Source organism: Orcinus orca, chromosome 8 (assembly GCF_937001465.1).
Source record: "Orcinus orca chromosome 8, mOrcOrc1.1, whole genome shotgun sequence".
NCBI classification, from domain to species: domain Eukaryota; kingdom Metazoa; phylum Chordata; class Mammalia; order Artiodactyla; family Delphinidae; genus Orcinus; species Orcinus orca.
This window is the reverse complement of record NC_064566.1, coordinates 895,475-912,789: the sequence shown is the minus strand read 5'-3', so window position 1 is coordinate 912,789 and position 17,315 is coordinate 895,475.

Genomic DNA, 17,315 nt, shown 5'->3' with positions numbered 1-17,315 from the left:
AAGTAATTTTTTTTGCAAAGTAAGTCTGATTTCAATAAACTCAACCCAATTATTTACATAAGTGGAACAAGAAGAGCAATTGTTCATATTTTTATGATAATTTAAATTGGCTTTGCTGGAACTGTTGATAAAGAATCTCAGATTGAACTTTTTTAAAAAATTTACTTATTTGTTTATTTTTGGCTGTGTTGGGTCTTCACTGCTGCACGTGGGCTTTCTCTAGTTGCGGCGAGCAGGGGCTACTCTTCGTTGCGGTGCGCGGTCTTCTCATTGCGGTGGCTTCTCTCGTTGTGAAGCATGGGTTCTACGCACACGGGCTCTAGAGCACAGGCTCAGTAGTTGTGGCGCACGGGCTTAATTGTTCCACGGCATGTGGGATCTTCCCGGCCGAGGGATCGAACCCATGTCCCCTGTGTTGGCAGGTGGATTCTTAACCACTGCGCCACCAGCGAAGCCCCTCAGGCTGAACTTTTATTTATTTATTTATTTTTATTTTTGGCTGCGTTGGGTCATTGTTGCTGGGCGTGGGCTTTTCTCTAGTTGCGGCGAGCGGGGGCTACTATTTGTTGCGGTGTGCGGGCTTCTCATTGTGGTGATTTCTCTTGTTGCAGAGCACGGGGCTCTAGGCATGCGGGCCTCAGTGGTTGTGGCACGTGGGTGCAGTAGTTGTGGCTCGCAGGTTCTAGAGCGCAGGCTCAGTAGTTGTGGCGCACGGGCTTAGTTGCTCTGCGGCATGTGGGATCTTCCCGGAGCAGGGCTCGAACCCGTGTCCCCTGCGTTGGCAGGCAGATTCTTAACCACTGCGCCATGAGGGAAGCCCCCAGCCTGAACTTTTAAAGTCCTCTCAAGGCCAGGAAAGCCAAGCAAGAACTTGACATCAGATTTCGCCTGCAGTACCTGCAGATTGGGTTCCATTCCTCTTTTCTCCAGGTCCCCAAATATCTTGAGGTTTATGCACCTGCCAGGAAGTGACTTTCCCTACTCACATGTTTAGGCTGCTGGGAACCCTGTAAGCCAGGTCCCAGGCTGTTTTCCCAATGGGCTTTTGGCTCCATAAAGTCAGGCTTAGTTCCTTAAAGCTTTCTGGCCTGAGACAATGCATGTCCCTCTCAAATATGACATTCCAGTCAAAGCCTTGGTAAAAGAACCAATGCTTCCAATTATGTCCTGTTATAAGGAGAACAGAGTCTTATTGAAATTATGCAAATAATTATATTGCCATGGAAACAAGAATACCCACTCAGAGTTTCCAAATTCTGGAGGGATTAGGTAGGGAGAAAAGATCGATATTTCATCTTTGTCTACAAAGGTATACTTTATCAAATTGCTGCAAGTCCTAGATAGCTTGAGAGGAAAGGTTTTCTTAAATCTGGAAAAGCAAAACATAAAATGACCTGCAATGTTTAAAACAAAAAGTCATAAAAGTGATAATTCTCCTCACCAGTTCATTCAGTTTCATGGAATTAATTCTTTTTTTTTTTTTTTTTTTTTGGCGGTATGCGGGCCTCTCACTGTTGTGGCCTCTCCCGTTGCGGCAGGCTCAGCGGCCATGGCTCACGGGCCCAGCCGCTCCGCGGCATGTGGGATCTTCCCGGACCGGGGCACAAACCCGTGTCCCCTGCATCGGCAGGCGGACCCTTAACCACTGCGCCACCAGGGAAGCCCCCCATGGAATTAATTCTTGATCTTGACCTGTTGTTAGTAGTTTTATGAAGCCATCAGTTTCTTCAGTAGAGTTCTGTGAATTCTTACCCAGTTGAATGGTATGATCTAAAAGTTTATCAGAAACCTGTAGTCTAGAGAAAGTGTCAGAGCCCTTTCCAGGAATCTCTCTGAAGAGGAAACATTAATAAAGACCAGAGTAAAGCAATGTGTATAAATGAAAAAAGACTTAAAATGGCTGGTTAAAGACCTGATCACAATGCAATTGACAAGGAAATTAGGTTATTCCACTGACATACAGCATTTTAAGATAATAACTAGAATTATGACTGATGACATTATACCAGGATACACCAGATTTCCAGAAATTTCACATAGTTTCAGAAACATATTTAACATATACCTACACGGACACAACATAAAGGAGGCTTAGTATTACTTCTTATTTGACAATGCTTCCCGTGCAATTTAAAATATCAAATAAGCCTAATTCATTTAACATCTCCTTTTTACAAGGAGAGAGAACAAATCTTTGTGTTATTTCAGGGGCCCTCTGAAACATCTCATACCTCGAAGTTAGTTCTAAGTCAAAAAGACTTCATTTAGAATTTGATTCGGGGAATTTTGCAACAAATACCAAAAGTTTTTAAAAAAAGCACTTGGTCAAATCGGATCATAGGTAACTGTGAAGCAGTGCTTAGTTATCCATTTTACCAAAATAACAATTAAAGGCTTCACAGGCAAATATAAAAAATTATGTATATTGTAAAAAGCCTGAGCTATACAATATAGAATCTTTGTTTTTCTAGACAGATTACATTAAAGATAAAAAAAACCTTTGTCTACAATTTCTCATTAAGATCAGACCAATAATCTAAGAAAACGTTTCCTTTCAACAGAGAAAACAGAGTTTAATTTTTTAAACAAAGCTTGCTTTTGATATTAAAAATCATTTACTTAATTGAATTCATTCCAGTGTTAGCCAGTTCTGACCATATATAAAATTCCCTTCTAAACGTTCGCTTTTTTGTTTCATTTTGTTTACAAACTTTCTATAACTTCCTATATCCATATTGTTTGTCCCCTGTTTTCTTTCCCATTTAGAAACTACCAGCTTTAGGACAAAGTCACTTTTTTTCCCTTAACAAAATGCATTTCCATTCCTTAGACTTTTTAAAACAAATTGCCTTGCATGTGAAGATGTTTTTCTTATTAATTTTGGTAGTTTTAATGACATATATTAATTAGAATTTTAACCCTTAGAAACCTTAATTTCTAGTAAAAATTAAGAAGTAGGCAATCATGGACTGTCTTTTGCATTAGCATTCTGTAGGTTGGCGAATTACAAATACTTTTTACAATTTCTAGAAACATGGACTTTCTCACAGATAATTACTCAGGGTGGCACCAAATATATTTACTAATAGCCCCAAATATCTTTAGTTTCTCTGTAAAAGGAAGCCTATGTTCAGTAATTAATGTTTCAGCATCTTATTTTGGGGGGAATGACCTAGATATTTAATAAATTTCTGTCATTTAACTTAACAAAACTCTAAAGTTTCCAGTTACCAAAAAGAATGGAAAAAATATTTTTAAGTGTCATAAAACATAAAGAATTCACCTAACAACTCTTATCTCATTTACATTTAATTCACTTATGAAGATATCATCATACGAACTATTTTTTTTTTGGCTGACAAATTTTATAACAAAGATAACATGAACTTTTTGACTTTTAGTAAACCTAGGTATTGATACAATAAAAGTATTATACTTGATGCTGAAGAAATGTCTATATGAATTAAACCAACAAAGTTAAACTAGTTTTAATAACAAATATTAATTTAATACTGAAAATTTCCCAGATCACATAACCTGAAATTCATTTGGGTTAGTTTCTATTATATTTCTAAAAATTTATATAAGCACTTAATTTTCTTTAAGTCAATTATATAGAGCTCTTTGACAAGTTAATTTTGGCAATACCCTCCAGAGGTAGAAACATACCATATCCATAAGTACATACGTAGATATTCACACAGTCACCCAGACAGACGCAGACAGAGATCTCATAGTTTCCATTTTAAAACTTTCGTCATGAATTACGTACAATACAAAACTCACTAGTTTATAAATAACAGTTGGAATAAATTAAGTCTACTCACTCAGACGGCTAAAGTCTTTTATTATCTGTGGAGAACACTTTTAATATTTGTATTTGCCCTTGACGAAAGGCAGGTCACCAGGGGGAACAATGGTGTGATTAGACGGCTGTCACTCTCATTCCATCCCCCAGACCTCTGAGGAGGGGAGGGGGCTGGGGATTCAGTTCAATCACCAGTGGCCAATGATTTAATCAATCAGGTAATGAAGGCTCGAAAGCACTGAAAAGGACCGGGCTGTGAACACACGGAGGTCTGGGAGACTGCGCACCTGGAGACGGCATGGGAGCTCCTGACCCTTTCCCCACACATTGCCCCAGGCATCTCTTCCACCAGAGTTACATCCTTTTATAATAAACTGATGATCTAGTGAGTAAAATGTTTCTCTGAGTTCTGTGAGCCACTCTAGCAAATCAAACCCCAAGAGGGGGTCTTAGGAACCTCCAACCTATACCCAGTCGGTCAGAAGCACAGGTGACAACCTGGATTTGGGATTGGCATCTTAAGGTGGAGATGTGAGACTGAGCCCTTTACCTGTGGGGTCTGATGCTAACTCTAGGCAGGTAGTGTCAGAATTGAATTAAATTTGTGAGACACCCAGGTAGTGTCTCACAGGAGAATCACTTGGGGGTGTGGGAAAAAAACACACATTGGAATACCCAAGAGAAACAAAAATATGTCCACACAAAACTTGTAATATTCACAGCAATGTTATTCATAACAGCAACAAATGGAAACAGCCCAAATGCCCAGCATCTGATGAATCAATAAACAAAATGGTGTATCCACACAATGGAATGTTGTTTGGCCATAAAGAAGCATGAAGCAGAGAGGAAAGCAGGCTCTCAAACAGGTACTTGCACACCTGTGTTCACAGCAGCATCGTTCACAACAGCCAAGACGCAGCAACAGCCCAGGTGTCCACAGATAGATGGACGGATAAGCAAAATGTGGTCTGTGTGTACCGTGAAATATTATGCGTCCTTAAAAAGGAAGGAGATGCTGACACAGGCTACCACGTGGATGACACTTGGGGACACTATGCTCAGCGGGAAAAAAAGCAGAGACAAAATGTCACAAACCGTACAGTTCCATTTATATGAAATGTGCAGGACAGGCAAATCTAGGCGACATAAAGGAGATTTGTGGTTGCCAGGGGCTGGGGGCAGGGGAAGGAGCGGTCTATGACCGCGAAGGGTGCAGGGCTTCTTGGGGGTGGGGGATGTGCTCTAAAGTGGATGATGGTGATGGGTGCATCTCTGTGGACCCGCTAAAAGCGGGTGGGTTATATCTCAACAAAGCTGGGGGTAGGGGGGAGGAGGAGGGAAGGGAAGCAAACCCAGGCTGGAGGGTCTGGTGGGTGGAGCCACGGAGGCTGGGATGACCCAGTGCCGGGTGAGGCGGGCGGGAGCGGGGGACGTGGGAGGAGGGAAAGACTGGGGTCTGGTGACCAAGAGCCAAATACCGAAGAAGGGTTGCTAACTAGCCGCCAGAACCTCTCCTTCTCTCTTCCTTTAACTAGTTAGGAAAGACCTTCCCCAGGGACTCTGTTCTCTATACAAAGGGAGTGGCCAAGTGCTGATGAAGGAGTGGGTTCTGACCAGCCCTGAAGGGAGAAGTGTTCTGGCCACTACTTTTTCCTGGCGGGACTGACCAGTGGTGGCCAGACACACCCCCACCGCAATGCACTGGGCGGGCAACGCCCTGGGTTGGCAGGGCTGTCGAAAGACCCGCCAGGGTTGTGAGAGACATACGCGTTCCTCTGGGTTTGGTGTCCGTCACAGCAGGAAATCTTTATTGTGCATGTTTTAAAGGTCATATTTGTAATTTCTTACCCCGCTGGCCTTCTCTTCGACCCCAGCCTGAATTCTGCTCTCCTGTGGCTAATGCCTAGAAGCAGGAAGTGTGCCCTGGTGTGGTTTACGGGTAGGCATGTGAAAAGTGGCTTCTTTTGTGAAACCTCACTTTCTGCAAGCTGTAAGCTGGGTGCCCCCTTGTGTCCTTACTCAGCTCTCGCCCACCTGGGCGTCCATTAAGGACACATGCCTCCTGGGTGCCAGCCCTGGGCCTGAGGACTCCCCTGAGCGCGGTCTGGGCTTCCACCTGTTCCTGGAATGACATAGGTCATTTTTTTTTCCGTAGAGAAGATGCAGGTGCTGGCACACTGACCATGCAGGAGGTGAGGGACACTCTCTGTGCCCCTGGATCCCGGGGACGTCCTGCATCCTGGGAGCAGGATAAGACACCCTGAAGAGCGGTGTCACTCTCTCCACAGACCTTGCCCCGAGCAGCTTCAGCTGGGCTTCCAGAGTCGCCTGCCAGACGGAGTTCGTGTTGCACTGAATGATAAAACACCCTGAGCGTAAAGCACCACAGTGCTGCTTCCTGGATGGAGAAGAGAAGCCGGTGCTCCACGCCACAATGGGACTTCCTGGTGACACACAGAGTCCGAGAGGCAGTGCCTGGATGGAGAAGAGAAGCCGGTGCTCCACACCAGAATGGGACTTCCTGGTGACACACAGAGTCCGAGAGGCAGTGCCTGGATGGAGAAGAGAAGCCGGTGTTCCACGCCACAATGGGACTTCCTGGTGACACACAGAGTCCGAGAGGCAGTGCCTGGATGGAGAAGAGAAGCCGGTGCTCCATGCCACAATGGGACTTCCTGGTGACACACAGAGTCCGAGAGGCAGCGGCCAGGCTCTTGGGGACCAGAGCCACAGTGGACCACGCTCTCCAGATTCCAGGTGGAAAGAGCGGCAGAGGTGGGTCATTTCACTGGCCTGTGTCAGTGCCCAAGCAACCAGGACACAGAAATAACCTGTGATCAGGAATAATATGGAGTGTGAGCTTCCTGGAGCCGCCCCAACAAAGTCCCACAGATCAGGGGGCTTAAACAGCAGACACTCACTGTCTCCAGTCCTGGAGGCTAGAATCCGAGATCCAGGTGTGGGCAGGGCTGGGTCCTCCTGAGGCCTCTCTCCTCGGCGTGTAGACGGCCGTCTTCTCCCTGTGTCCTCACGGGGTCGTCCCTCTGTGTGTGTCTGTGTCCTGATCTCCTCTTCTTCCCAGTCCTACGGGATTAGGCCCACCCCTAATGGCCTCATTTTACCTTAATCACTCCTTTAAAGACCCCATCTCCAAGTACAGTCACATTCTGAGTTCCTGGGGTTAGGACTCCAGCGTATGAACTTGCAGGGACACATTCAGGGGTTAGGGGTAGGGTTAGGGCCTAACATCAGGCCATGACTTAAGACATTTGGTACAAAAGTAGTGAAGCCCCATGGAATCCCGAGCGCCAAAGCGTGCGAGCCTGTGTTGGCCGGAGGGCCTCCGGTCCCTGTGCTGGCCCTGGCAGGGACACCTCGCGGACACCCCGTGGGCAGTGGCCGTGCACTGAGATGCTGCAGTTTCAGGTGGCGCGCTGCATCACCTGGGCTGGGTGTGTGGGGAGGCTGGACCTGCACCTGAAAACAGCGTCTTTGGCCAAAGCCCCCTTAGCAGACAGCAGATTGCCACTTGTCTCTTGGAATTGCTTCCAGGGGGTGACGTCGGGCCCGTCCTGCCCCGGGTGTGGCATCTCCTGGCCTGGCCAGCCTTCTCCAGGTCGCTGGTCACCGCCTCCTGTCCCCTCTCACAGCAGCTCTGTTCCTGACCATCAGAGAGGAAGGACACAAGACAAGAGCCATTCTTCCCTGGAATGCGTCACCGTCCTGCGGAAGGACCCACTGGAATCTTGATTTTATGCCCAGGAAACTGCTCCCGCACTGACGCCCCACCAGCTGCGAGGCGCTCCAGCACCCAGCAGGGTCACCTGAGCGCCCCTGAGACAGCACCCGGGGGAATGTTATTTTTGTTTTGTTTTGTTCTGTTGGCGGTACGCGGGCCTCTCACCGTTGTGGCCTCTCCCGTTGCGAGCACAGGCTCCGGACGCGCAGGCCCAGCGGCCATGGCTCACGGGCCCAGCCGCTCCGCGCATGTGGGATCTTCCCGGACCGGGGCACGAACCCGCGTCCCTGCAGCGGCAGGCGGACTCTCAACCGCTGCGCCACCAGGGAAGCCCCCCGGGGGAATGTTAAAGTGCCTTTGTCCCTTCTGTGGAGCCAGAGCGCCCGCAGGGGATTGAATGCGATCAGGTAGTGGATCCTCACCCATGCCCGACTGGCACCCATGCGTGGCAGCGGCGGGACCCTGGCCCCCTCCCTTGGGCTCTGAGGCTTCTTCGACGCAAAACCTACCCACAACACCAGGGCGCAGAGTGGGGCTGCGTCTGAGTGAGAGGTCCCCACTGCTGTGTTTCTTGTTTTCTCTTCTTCTTTTCCCCACTGTGATAAAATACACATAAGAGTGAACATCTTCAAGGGTACGTTGTCATTAAGAGGGTTCACATTGTGCAACCGTCACACCATCATCTCCAGAACCTCCCGTCCTCCCAAATGGACACGCTGCCCCCATAACACTCACCCCCCTCCCCTCCCCCAGCCCCGGCCCCACCACCTGCTTCCTGTCTCTACGGATGTGATGACTCTGGAGACCTCACGGGAGTGGAGTCACACAGGATTTGTCCTTCCATGTCTGGCTAATGTCCCCAAGGCTCATCCATGCTGTTGCCCGTGTCAGGATCTCCTTCCTTGTCGAGGCCCAGTAACGCTGCGTCATGTGGAGGGACCCATCTTGTTCACCCTTGTGTTGCTCTTAAACAGCCTCTTACAAACCCCAGAGGTGGACCCAGGGCTGTGAGGCGTCAATTAGGGGGAGAGGCATCCGCTCCTTGGCTCGGGAATTCTGCCCCGGGGTGACTCATGCGCTGAGCACCCCCATACCTGATTTAGCAGAGATCTGGATGAGCTCTTGGACTTGGAATCAGTGCTGCAATGGGGCAGGACCTTTGGGGGTGGCGGGACGGGGTGAGCGTAGTTGCACCCGGGATGTGAACGCCGATGGGGGGTATCCTCCTTGGAGCCGGCGTCCGTGCTCTGCCAGGCCCGTGTGCTTGCCGGCTGCTGGGGCCGCTGCTGGGGCCGCCCTCCCCGTGGCCCAGGCTCTCCCAGGTCAACAGGGACACAGAGATGAGCGTCTGCTCCCTGGGCTCTGCTCTGTGCTTCCTTCCTGGGAGCCCAGTGTCTTCAGTCCCGTGAAAGATGTCGCTCAGCGTCAGCCTCTCAGGGCCCCGAGCTGACATCCCCCCAGCGCTGGGATTTGGCCTGAGCAGCCTCTGTCTCCAGACCTTGTGGGCGTGGACACCCCTACCCTGGGCGTCCCCCCGACACGAACCCAGTGTCAACCCCACTTGGGACACCCTGCCCTCCTGCACCAGCCCTCCTGTGTCCCAGCCCAGGTCACAAGACTCAGGGAGCACAGAACAGGCGTGTGTGAGGTGAGAGAGCACCCATAGGTCAAGCTGCAGGTCAACGAGGGCAGAGGGGCAGAGGGGCAGAGGGGCAGAGGGCAGGGCTCGCACGACCCAGGGGGCGAGACTGAACAGGGGTGTGCTTAACGTGGCAGTGTGACTTTTCCAAGGGAAAAACGTGTGTGTGTGTGTGTGTGTGTGTGCACACGTGTGTATGTGTGTTTGGGGTGGGAGGGAGTAGGTCACACTTGGAAGGAGGACCTTGAGGCAAACGTGCTGGCTCCGGTGTCAGAAATCCTGACCCAAGGACTTGGGATGGGCAGGGCCAGGGTCTCCCACCCCTGGGAGGTGTTACTGGTGGCCCCAAATATAGTCCACATCTGAACCCCCAGAACCTGAGGTGACCTTTTTTGGGAAAGGGGTCTTTGCAGCTGTGGTCAAGCTAAAGGTCTCGAGATGAGGTCATCCTGGGTCACCAGGGGGGCCCTAAATCCAACGGCAGGTGCCCTGATGAGAGAAGAGGCGGAGCGAGGAGGAGACCCGTGAAGACCAGGCAGAGGCTGGGGTGACGCGGCCATAAGCCCAGAGGCGCGTGGGGCCCCCGGCAGCAGCAGAGGCAGAGCACGACCCTGCGACACCTCGATTCAGACTTGGGCCTGCAGGACGGGGAGAGGATGAACCCCTGGCCGTATTCCAAGTCAGAAGACCCCAGACACGCCCCCAAGAGTGCCGACCGGCCAGAACGAAGATGATCTGACGGATACTTGATGGCCCACGTGTACGTCTGCTCACAGAGGGAGGGTGAGGCCCCGCGTCCCGGCTCCTCTGGTCACGTGGTGGGGTGCTGGTTTTCCCCAACAGTTTCATGATAACACGGAGCTCACGTTTCCTGACCCTGAGCCAGGGTCCCCAAGACGCTCTGCAAAAATGACCGCATTTGACCTTTGTGGAGAAAACCCCACGGGGCAGGTGCGCTCTCGTTTTCACGGGTGGAAAATCAAGGTCTAAGGACTGGCACCGGCTCACGCAGCCAGTGGCACAGAGCCCAGGCCAGAGCCCACCTGTCTCCCCGTTTCAGTGAAGTGGCAGAAAAACACAGAGGCTGGCATGACCAACTCCCGGCGACCAGGGCTGACATCACTGTAGATCTTTGTGTCTTTGTAAGAGATTAGACAGCGCGCCCAGCCCCAAGCTCCCTTTCCTGCTGGTGTGGGCACTGTGGTCCCCGCGGGGGGTCTGCGGTGCCCCGCTCTGTAACATCTCTGGGCCACAGGTGCAGAGTGGAGCCCGTCGGCCTTCTCTCGCCCGAGGCAGAGCGTGTGAACACACACTTTCCTGTGCACACGCGTCTTTGTGAAACGCGTGTTGTTGGTGCTAGCTTAGACCACGTGTGGAGGTCCAGCTCATGTACAATGACGGCACGTATTTAAACTGTGCTCGTTGATACGTTCTGGCTTTCGCAAATGACCCCGGAAGCATCGTACAATCAAGATAATGACGTATCACTCACCCCCGGAAGCTTCCTGTGCCTTTGTCGTGCCCCTCCTGTTTGTCTGCCTGTCGGTCTTCACCCTCTCTCTGCCAGCTCCTCCCCGCTCATCCGCTTGTGTCCTCACAGAGGAGTTTGCATTTTCCAGAATTTTACTTATTTATTTTTGGCTGCGGTGCTGCAGGATCTTAGTTCCCAGACCAGGAATGGAACTCCTGAGAGCGCCGAGCCCTAACCACTGGACTGCCAGGGAACTGCCCAGAATTCTGAATATATGGACTCACACACACCGGCAAAATCATTTTGCGATTCACCTTTGCTGCCCTGTGTGCCAACAGTCCCTGCCCCCAGGTCACCCAGAAGTACCCCGCTGGGTGGACCTTCCAAGGTTTCTCTCTCCACACTTTGGTGCACATTTGGGTTTTCTCCAGTTCGGGACCATTACAAATAAAGCTACTGTGAGAATTCTCCATGGGACACGTGCTTTCACTCTCTCAGGGAAAGAGCCTGGAGTGGAATCACATGGTGGGTGTAAGTTTAACCTTGGCGGAAACTCAACAACAAGCAAACGAACCTTTTAAGAAGCTGCCCGACCGTCCCCCCAGTAGTTGCGCCGCCGTGTTGCTTCCCACCAGCTGCGCACTAGGGCTTAGTTCTTCCACATTCTCTGGGCGTGGGCAGTCCTTTTTGTTTTAGAATTTAGCCATTTAATAGTGTGTAGTGGCATCTCATTGTGATTTCAATTTGCATTTCCCTAATGCCTAATATGTTGAACACCTTTTCACATGCTTATCTGCCCCTATATACCTTTTTCCATAAATTATTCAGATCTTTTGCCCATTTTTAATTGGGTTGTTTATTTTCTTGTTACTGAGTTTAAAGTTCTTGACATGTTCTGCATACAAACCCTTTACGAGATATATGATTTGCAAATATTTTCTCTTGGTCTATGGCTTGTCCTTTTATTTCTTTAACCATTATTTCTAATGGTCTTTAGAAGAGCAAAAGTTACTAAGTTTACTGAAGCACAGTTTACCATTTTTTTCTCTTATGGTTTGGGCTTTTGCTGTTGTATCCAAGAAATCTTTACCTAACTCAAGGGTGCAAAGATTTTTCTCCTGTTTCCCCAGGAAGATTCATATTCTTACATTTTACCCATGGATCTATGATTCATTCTTAGTTAATTTTCTATAAGGTGTGGGATACCAATCAAAGTTAATTTTTTTGCATGCAGATATCCAATCGTATATGGATACCCAGCAGTATCTGTGAAAAGACTACCCTCTCTTCTGACATGCTGGAAGCTCGGAAGTTGCCATTCTGTCCTAACAAAAGTAAAAAGCTGAACAAACAAAAATCCAAAACTCTTCTTTGATCTATAGAGGAGCGAGGTCATGGGGCAAACTACTGTCCCCCAAATTGGAGAGACAGAGGCGCACACAGGGAGTCGGGGTTTACCAGTGCAGCTGTCTGCGTGGGAGCCAGCACTGGGGCAGGAAGTCTGGACTGGAATTGATAAATGGCTGAAGGCTCGGTGTGGACAAACCTGAGGGATGAAAGCTCCAGGGGCACTCGGTCAGAGGGTCCCCACAGTAGTGTGAGATTCACCTCCAGGAGGACCACCAGGTCCTCACAGTAGACACTGGAGAAAAATTCCTGGTGCTTCCGTCAGGGGGAGGGAAAAGGATCCATTCTGAAATGGATGGAGAAAGACACACTACGCTAGCCTGAAACAAGGGAAAGCAGGGGTTGCTGTATTAATTTCAGGCAGAGCAGACTTCAGAGCTGGGAAATTTATCAGGGAAAATGATAAAGCATCCATTCTCCAAGAATACATAATACTCCTTAATGTGTAGGCACCGAACATCAGAGCATCAAAATACACGAGGCAAAAACTGATGGACGGGCTTCCCTGGTGGCACAGAATCTGCCTGCCAATTCAGGGGACATGGGTTCGAGCCCTGGTCCGAGAAGCAACTAAGCCACGTTGCAACACGCATGCTGCGCAGCAACTAAGCCTGTGCACCACAACTACTGAGCCAGCGCTCTAGAGCCCGCGAGCCACAACTACTGAGCCTGCATGCCACAACTACTGAAGCCTGCGTGCCTAGAGCCCGTGCTCCACAATAAGAGAAGCCACTGCAATGAGAAGCCTGCGCACCGCAACGAAGAGTAGCCCCCGCTCACCACAACTAGAGAAAGCCCGCGTGTAGTAACAAAGACCCAACTCAGCCAAAAATAAAATAACTAAAATAAAAATATATAAATATTAAAAAACCCCAAAACTGATGGACCTGCAAGGAGAAACAGATGAACCCACTGTTACAGTTGGAGACTTCACACCCCCCTACCAGAAATGGACAGGTCCAGCAGGCAGAAGACAAGTGAGGACATAGCTGAACTCAACAACACCAGCAATCACCTGGATTTATCTCTGAGTATTTAATGTTGCGGACGCTTTTGTAAATGGCATTGTTTTGAATTTCAGTTTATGAATGTTCAGTTTGTACTGCTAGTATATAGGAACACAGTAGATTTTTGTTTACTTCCTTTAACGCTGCAAACTTGCTAAACGCACAAACTAGTTCTAGTAGCTGTTTTGTAGGATTTTTCACGTAAACGATCATTCCGTCTGTAAGTAAAGATGGTTTACCTTGTTATTTTTCAAGTGGGATGCCTTGGTTTCTTTTTCTTGCCTGATTGCCCTGCTACTAGCTCCATTCCATGCAGAATAGACGTGGTGAGCGCAGACATCCTTGTCTTGTTCCTGTCTGAGGAAAAGTATTCAGTCTTTCACCACTAAGTATGATATGTCAGATGCATGTTTTTTTGTAGATTCCCTCTATCAGATGGAGGGAGTTCCCTTCTGTTCACACGTGCAGAAAGTTAACAGATGGAGTGGACTTTGGAGTTTGTCAAATGCTTTTTCTGCCTTCATTTGGACAACCATCTGTTTTTTGTTTTTTGCTTTTGTTTTCAGCTCATTAATGTGGTAGATTGCATCGTATAATGATTTTCAAAAGTTAAACCACCCTTGCACTCCTGAGTTAAATGCCACGTTGTCATGATAAATTATGCTTCCTATATGTTGATGAATTCAGTTTGCTAAAAATTTTGTTAAGAATTTTGCATCTGGGTTCATGAGGGATATTGGTTTGCAGTTTTCTCTTTTGTAATGTCTTTGTTTGGTCTTGGTACTAGCGTAATGCTGGACTCATGGAATGAGTTGGAAAGTATTTTCTCCTCTCCTGTTCTCTAGAAGAGAATTTGTGTAGAACTGATGTTATTTTTTCTCAAATTTTGGTAGAACTCAGCAGCGAAGCCATTTGAGTCTGGAGTTTTCTTGGTGGAAAGGTTTTTAATTTAATAGACAGAACTGTCCTTCATGAGGGAGCTTTGATCATTTGTGTCTTTCAAGGACTTTGTCTATTTCATTCTATTTCATTTAACCTAAGTGAAGTTGTTCATAACATTCCCTTACTCTTCTTCTAATGTTTTGTAGAATCTGTAGTGATGCCAACTTTATCATTCCTCCTATCGGTAATTCACGTTTTCTATCTTTTTTTTTTCCTGATCAGTCTGTTTAGTGGTTTATTGATCTTCTTTAAAAAATGAGCTTTTGTTTTTACCAATTTTCTCTGTGGTCTTTCTGTTTTCTATGTCATTGATTTCTTCAATGACTTTTTTTTTTTGGCTGTGCCCCTTGGCACGCGGGATCTTAGTTCCCTGGCCAGGGATAGAACCCGCACCCCCTGCAGTGGAAGCACAGAGTCTTAACCACGGGACGGCCAGCGAAGTCCCTCTTCAATGACTTTTATTTCCTCCTTATTTTCTGCTTACTTAGAATTTAATTTGCCTTTCTTTTTCTAGTGTCTAAAGGTGAATGCTGAGGTCAGTGATTTTCTAATGTAGGCATGGATTTCCCCTATGTACTGCTGTAGCTGCATCCCACAAAATGTAATATATTTTCATCTTCATCCAGTTGAAAATGCTGCCTAACTTTCCTTTGGGTTTCTTTGATACGCGGGTTATTTAGCTGTTTGTGATTTAGTTTCCAAATATTTTGTGCCTTTTCCAGATATCTTTTAATTATTGATTTCTAATTTAATTCTGTTTCGGTCAGAGAATATACTTTGCATGATTTGAGTCATTTTAGACTATTTTCTGGCCCAGAATATGGTCTATCTTGGTAAACGTTCAGTGAATACTTAAAATTGTGTATTATGCTGTTGTCGGATGGAGTTTTCTACAAATGCCAGTCAGATCAAGCCGTTGGTGCTGTCCTGGTCTGTCATCCCTTTACGAGGCTTCTATTTGTTCCACTGATTACGGAGGGGAGGGTGTTGAAATCTCCAGCGACAGTTGTGCGTTTGTCTCTCTCCCTGCAGTTCTGTCTGGTTTTGCTCCAAGAATTCTGAAGCTCTACAACTAGATGTATAAACTTTTAGGATTTTTATGTCCTCTTGATAAGTGGATCCCTTTACCATCTAAAACGACCCACTTCATCCCCGGCAACTTCAAGGCAAAGCCTTTTGCGTACCCTACTCAGTGTCCTGTTGGTTATGTGGCTTTTTACTCTGACTCGTGGGAACAGGAACTATTCCCGCCCCGTTTGGCTAACGGTATTATTTCTGTAGCTCTTTCAGGTGGCGCTCTCTCGTGCCTCAGCGGTTTCATCCCATGTGTGCTCTGGTCTGTATTCAGCTGAAGTCTCCAGGGGGAGTCTCTGCAGATAGCAGTCCCTCCTCTGCACAGGAACTCCCCCCCGGCGAATGCCAGCCTCCCCGGCCTCCTCAGGCTCTCGGCCAAGTCCCCTCAGCTCAGGGAGACCCCTGCCCTGCCCCTTGGTCACCCTCCCTGCCCTGCAGCCTGCAAGCTCTCTCCGGGCAGTGAGCAGAGGCCGTCCTACAGCTGAGCTCACTTGTTCCCCATCCCACAGGGACCACTGACCCTCATTGCTTTATGTCCGGTGTCTTGAAAACCTGCTGCTTAATTATCTTGCGTGGATTTAAAAAATTCATACAAGCTGTTCTACAAACAACCACTTTATTGTTTCTCCCTGTCGCATTGCACCCATAGTGTGTATGCATCACATCCTACTGATTCATTCCCCTAAAGATGGGCAATTAGGTTGCCAACTCTGCTACACAAACAACAAACAGCTCTGAATGTGTCTCTTGTGGGTCAGAGTGAGAATGTTCCGGAACGTATGCTCAGAAGAGAGCTCCTGGGGTGTGTCTAGTTCACTAAGCCCAGCTGGGGAGCCGCCCTCGCCTGGGTTCTCACCTGCCCTTGGTCTCCCTCCCCTCCTAATTGTTATTTTTCTGATGGATGTAATGTGGTGTCTCATTACTGTTTTACTTCTCTTACTCTTAGTGAGTCTGAAAGCCCCTTCCCATACCTGTCGACCCTTTGGGCTTCCCCTTTTGGAACTGCCGGTTTACAATATCTGTCCATTTACCATCTGGTCTCCTGTTTCCTTGTGATTTATGGGAGGTGTTTCTGTATTCTGGACAGTCATTACTCGTTGGCGTTAGACACTGAAACATTTTTGTCCTTCACCTGCCCATTATCCCTTCTGTCAGGCAGATGACAAACGCATGTGCCTCATGGGACCGTACTGTAAATTAAATGAGATTATACACACCGAGCCTGACACCTATGAAACATGCAAAGGTGTTATTTATCATCATTGTTACTCAAGAATGCCACCCAAAGACATACAAAGAAACTATCAGGGGCTCTTGGTACATTGGGACGTTCCATGAATACTGGGACCCATGGGTGCCATTGTGAGTTGAAACCTGGACCCAGAAAGGCCACGGAGAGCTCACCTCCCATGACAACATGGAACTGGACTGGGGAACAATGAGGATTACACAGGTAGATGACATCGTTCAGGTGACACACAGGGTCAGGGTCCTGAGTGTTGGTGTTGGGTCTCTGAGCAAATGTAAGCAGTTGGGGGAGGAGATGGTGTTTAGGTTAGAATTCCCTTCACAGTCTACATTTTCTACGGGACTTCACTTGGCTGGACCCCTGGCCTCCAGTTTTGTCCCTCTTGCAATTCTCCTGCCAAGGATGTCTTCTCTGGCCACCTCTATGGCCATACCACTCCACTCGGTAAGGCTCCATGAGGATGGTTCACTATTACACCTTGCTTTGGTCCTAACCCCCACTCTAGGGTTGAAACCTCCTCTTCTGGTCCACCTAACTCTCACTTTTTCTGCCCATCAGCTCCCTCTGCCTTTCTCAGGGATATGTGGTCAGCACCCTGGGGGCCAGGTGGTGCTGGTCTGCTGAACAACTTGTCCTCATGTTTGACTCACCAAGCGTCTCTCCTTTCATCCTACATGTTCTCTCCCAAGACTTCAACTGCTGCTCAACCCTTCCCAGATGGAGCAGAGGGGAGGTGCCACCTTTTTCTGATTTTATCCTTTACAAACATGACATAGGTATTGAATTCATCAAATATTCACTGGATCAGTTCCACCAGGAATTGCTTTTTTGTTCAGCATAAGGTAGGGGTCCAATTTCAAGTTTTTTCCTAAGTAGAACCAATCGTTTTAGTACAGAGTATTAGAAGATACTTCCTTTCCCAGCTGCTCAGCAGTGCCAACACCCTCCTAAGTCAAGTTTTCAGATTTTGTTCCAT